This window comes from Panthera uncia, chromosome B1, assembly GCF_023721935.1.
Source record: "Panthera uncia isolate 11264 chromosome B1, Puncia_PCG_1.0, whole genome shotgun sequence".
Taxonomy (NCBI): Eukaryota; Metazoa; Chordata; class Mammalia; order Carnivora; family Felidae; genus Panthera; species Panthera uncia.
In genome coordinates this window covers 179,229,592-179,235,141 of record NC_064811.1, presented here as the reverse complement: position 1 = coordinate 179,235,141, position 5,550 = coordinate 179,229,592, and the positions used below count along the sequence as shown (strand labels likewise).

Sequence of the window (5,550 nt, the reverse complement as noted above, 5' to 3'; positions counted from 1 at the left end):
GGGTGGCTCAGTCAGTTAAGCATCCAACTCTTGATCTTGGCTCAGGTCATGATCTCATGGGTCGTGAGTTCTAGTCCCACATGGGGCTCTGTGCTGACAGCACAGATCCTGTTTGGGATTCTCTCTCGCTGCCTCTTCCCCGATCATGCTCTCTCTTTCTCTCTCTCAAAATAAATAAATAAACGTTAAAAAAAAAGAAAATAGATACTTTAGTTTTAAATAATGCACAGGTTTAAATTTTAAAAAATTCCTAGAAATAAGGAAAACATGAAAATGGTGCTATATAAGTAAATATCTTGGAGGGATAATACTAAAATAGTAAAACATTTTCTTTGAAATGAGATATTCTCATTAGTCTCAGATTAATGACAATCAAGGCTTCTTATAGCATTTCTTGTGGGTTGAGTTTCTTCATGTTACATTTACTTTCCTTTGCTTGTTTGCTGATTGGTGTGTGTGTGCAAGAGACAAGAGAGACAGAAAGGGAGAGTAAGCAAGAGGGGATGTTCTGCTTTAAGTTAAGGTTATTTTTCTCCTGTTCTTACTTCATTGGCTCCTATGCTGCTGGTAACACTTTGGTGCTTAAAAAATGAACTCACCAATCTGTGCTACCAGGGAAGAGTCCATAAATTGTTGTCCTGAATTCCTGCGGTAACTTACAGGAAAATTTTTCATGTCCAGTGCCCTTGATGTCCTGCAAATGATGGAAAAGAATATTTTCAAATCACTTGCATCAGGAATCCATTTAGATGGTACCTACTCTACAAAAGGAAAATTGATAGCATCTACATGACAAATCTGAAGAGAACCTGGGAGAAGCTTCTGCGGGGAGGCAACATTGTTGCCATTGAAACCCCAGCTGATGTCAGGGTCATATGCTTTAGGGATACTGGTTGGTGAGCTGTGCTGCATTTGGCTGCTGCCCTGTGGCCGCTCCTATTGCTGGAATCTTCTCTAGCTCGATCTAGGCAGTTCACTTCTGGAACCTTCAGTACCCTCATCCAGGGAGCCTTCAGAGGGCCGAGACTTCCGGTGGTTACTGATCCCAGGGCTGACCACTAGCCTCTACTAAATTAATCAGCCTGTCATTGCTCTGTGTGATACAAACTCTCCTCTGCGCTGCGTGGTCATTGCCATTGCCACCCCCTGCAACTTGTTAGCGAAGGCAGCTCACTCAGTGGCCTTGATGAGGGGCAGCCGGGCAGGGAGTTTCTGCACCTGCGTGCTCCAGATCTCGCGGAAACACCGACGGGAGATCACACCTGATCCCTATTTCTGTAGACGTTTTGGGGAGATTGAGAAGCAAGAACCAGCTGCTGCTGCAAAGGCTGTGACCGAGGAGGAAGGTCGGGTAGGTGGACTGTTCCAGTTCCCGAGGTTCCTGCTGCTCAACCTTAGGTTGCAGACTGGCCTGAAGGTAGGCGGTTCCCGTCTGTGCCCAGGAAGCAGTGCCCTGCTCCGGCCCGGAGGCGGAGGCGGGGGGCGGGGGGGGGGGGGGATGTCTGCAGCTCCCCCTGCGGGGGCCTCTGCACGGGTAGGAATGGCCGGCTAGTATCTTATGCTGTTCGTCCACTGACTCTTAAAACAGAAAATAGAAATGAGGTTGAAGAAAAGTACACGATTTCTAAAAAAAAAGAAACAAAAAAAACAACGACAAAACACCCCACACAACACACACACACACACACACACACACACACACACACACTCAAACCATATGGCCCCTCTAGCAATTTTCGGTGGTCGGTATGAATTGTTCGAGAAATCCCTCTTCCCCAAACTCCCTGTTTATCGGGCCACTTCTCAGTAAACCGTTTTACAGCTGTGAAATCATTCCGATTAGAAAGAAGTCTCCCTCAACATTTGGATTTAGAATTTTAGGCCCAGCATTTATGAGTACTTGAAATGATTGTGTGTATTTATTCGCTCTATTGCTTGGCGGTTAGGTTTCAGGTCATCCCGTCTCCCTTTTCTAGAATAGGCGATGCTTTCAGGCTTTGTTTTAGCCTTGTCCGTAGAAGAGCGCCTGGTATGAAGTACCTGTTCCCGTGAGTAGGTTTTGCCTGCCTGCATTACTATTTTGATATTGGAAAATGGCCTTTGAAAATAGTTGTTTTGAAACAAAGCTATGAGTTTATTATGTGGGCCTCAAAGTGTAGAAAAGTAATAGTAACTGCCAGAAAAGAGATTCCTCAAGGAATGTAGATTAAGGCAGTGCTTTCTCCTTAGGTGTGGAAGCTTAGAAGGCATTTCCAGGGTTTCAGCTCTTCTATTTGACAAACTCCGTGAATAACCTTCCCCCATTAAGCAAACCTGGTAACCATTGTAATCCCGTGTGCTCATCTATACAATAAAGGGATCGAATTAAATCATCTTTCTCTGCTTGTAGGACCAGCTGGACAATAATGTGAGCTTGCAATCATGTATTTATGTTCTGGTTAAAATTCTCTTTTTGGGTCTATAACTTGGGGCCCAGTCTTTACCTTTTGGGGGTCTTTAGTTCCCTCATGGAGAGAGTGAGAGGATTTAAATACATGATGCAGTTCAGATATCTTTGAAATTCTGTAACATTTATACTTCTTGAGTTATAGCAGTGTTTAAAGCCTTGAAAATGAATTAGTTGCACTGTCTTGCGTTTCAGTTTTTGTGGGATGAAAAAGTTAGGGAGCTAAACAATTTTGCAGTGCACATGTTCTCAGATCGTTGTAAATTTGGTTCATAATTCAAGAAACAGGGTGGTTTATGAGGTAAGAGGATGGTTTGAGGACAGTGATAATTCAGAAGCCCTAAGAGGTTGGAAACTAAAAATTAGTACTGTTAAACCTTGGGTTCTTGGGTTTCTATTCCAGATACTCTGGTTTTCTCATTTTGAGACTATTAACAAAAGCACTTGTATTGATTTTTACTTGTCATTTAAATTGCAGGAGTCAAGACTTGAGAAGTTTTGCTGTGAAAGTCAGGAATTTAATCCATTGTAAAACCCCACTGATAAACTGTTTAGAAAAGAAGGTGATAGACACCAGGACTACTTTATTATAAGTCACAGATGGTTAATTTGATCTTGATTAACATTATAGTACAACCAAAACCCACAACTTTTTATTAGAGAACCTTTGGGATTATGAGAAGCTATGAGTCACAAATGCTTGTGAAAATTCAAAGCCCAAGGTTAGCAGGTATTTATTTCCCAGTAACAACAAATTATCTCCCCGTAGTATTGAAGAAAAATGTATACTTCTATCTTTTTAAAGTTGAGTTTCTGGTTAAATCTCTTCACCAAAATGGACAGTGTACCTTTCTCTTACATTCAAAGGTTTGTTTAGTGATGACTGTGGAATTATAAACTGGAGGATGTGAACATTTATCATTGGAAACAGCATTTTAAAATAATGGTTTTTATAGGAAACTGTTTGTTTACATACTTTTGTATATCATGCCTGCCATTGAGACTTTTTATAATCACAAAAATTTGAGGTAACTCACTGTCATTTTGCTATCATAGTTCTAATAACTTAGTATTGGACTGTGCAGAGTCCTTAAAATTAGGAATAAATAAAGGTATCTCTATATAAAGCTATCATAGAAGACAAGTAGTTCTTGATTAAATTTAAAATACAATGCAGAATTTTGATTATATCTGTAACAACCAGTTTTAGGAACAGATTTTTGCATCAAAACACAGTGAATGTAGATACAAAAACTTGAAAGAAAAAGTTGAACATTTGAAAAAAAGAGAAACTTAAATCTGAATATGGTGTCAAGACATTTTTTTGCTCGTTATGGCCCCCCAATTTCTTTCTTTCTAAGAGTTGGAATAGTATTTATTTCTTTAGAAATATTTCAAAATTTATTGGAATTAGAAATTCATTTTATTACTTTCATTTTACCAGTGCTAAATAATATTTCCTTACATTATAACAATTATAATCAGCTAATCGTTTATTAATGGATGTCTATATAGCACAATGGCAAAATACTATGGTAACTAAAACATTGATCCAAATACTTCATTCCAGATATATAAGGTTTACATGTTGACATCAATAGTTTAACTGAACTATATTATTTAAGTTTATAAATGGTGTATTTGTAATGCCTTCCTCAGGTCAACATGTTCTTGGCTCCCAAAAAATCTTCTGTGGTGTCTGTAAAGAATAGAGGGGCTTTATGTGAAGAAAACAAGTAACGATTACAGTAAATTCTTGTTTTATTGCCCTCACTGGAGGCCATTAGAAAAATTACCAGCTATAGCTGCCTCCCTTTGCTCAGAGGGTTCTTCCAGCCTGTACCTCTCACCTTCAAATTTACAAATTTATTTTTCATTCCTCATTCCTTTTCAATACCTTTGTTGGCCGATGTTCTATTCTCTTTAACCCCTTTAGATTGCCTTGGATATTGGATTTTCTGCCTGGCTTTGATTTCTTCATAGGATGCTGTTCCTCAAATTAGTCCTTTGCACAAATGCTCTGATAGGTGACACCTAAATCTGCCCCACACTCTCTGGATACTTCACCCCTGTTGATGACATTCACTTTTCTGGGAGTGAGCACCACGCATTATTATGAATTATGCTTGCCATCAGTGATAAATTTAACCCTGAGTAAAGTTTAATAGAAAGAAAGCTCTTAGGCAAAAGAATATATTTTAAAGAAAGGGTGAATTTTGTGCATTATTTTCTCCTTAAATAAATGTATCAGAAAAAGAAGGTAAAGTCAGTATATTTTTCATTGTCGATGAAATATTAAACCATTACTTGCTACATACAGCTTGTTTTATTTTCTTCATTTCATAATCACAAAGTTAAATCAAAAGAGTGGAATCTTTTGAGTGATACGTATAGAAAATATTTAAGAAATTGACCTTATGCATTTGTGGGAGCTGGTTAAACAGTCTTTATGAAGCTGTTTTGCGTCTGGTATAAAGTCAACAGGGCTGGCAGTCAGAAAGAGAAGATGATAGTAAATAGGGTAGAGAACGGACAAACCAGGACCCATGAGGACAAACTAAAACCTTACTCTGTTTCTAGGCCTACAGCTTTGGTGATGAGAAGATCTTCTAGGAGCACATGGTGTTCTTCACAGGACTAAAAACCACGTGGCCCAGTGAGGATCCTACAGGACCCAGAGAAGCCACAGGAGCTGTGGACTCGCTGGTGCCTCACAGTACCCTGGTGAGTCGGCACATAGTGACAGTGTGTGCAAACTGCATCAGTGCTGGGTATTCTGAACTGATCTTTCAAGCATGAAGAACATAGCTACTGCTTTACTTCTGTCCACTGGTCTCGCATAAATTAACTTTCGTGGCCTGCATTAACTTGCAACTGTGCGTGGAGGCAATGTTACGAAACATAATTCAGTTTAGCTAAGTTGACAGTCCACATCCACCCACAGTATGCACAGTTTGCTGTATAAATTTACATGGCCACAGACTGTGTGTGATCGTTTTTAGTGCGCTCCTCATTCTCGCCAATATTTGGTATTGTTCATTGGTTTTATCTATTTAGTGTAAAATTGTATCTCATTATTCATTGTGGTTTTAACTTGTATTTCC

General features: G+C 39.4%; 1 pseudogene; it reads left to right on the top strand.

The window, feature by feature from the left end:
* Positions 1-673: 673 nt before the first annotated feature.
* On the top strand, positions 674-1,552 carry LOC125922504 (40S ribosomal protein SA-like; annotated as a pseudogene).
* Positions 1,553-5,550: the final 3,998 nt, after the last annotated feature.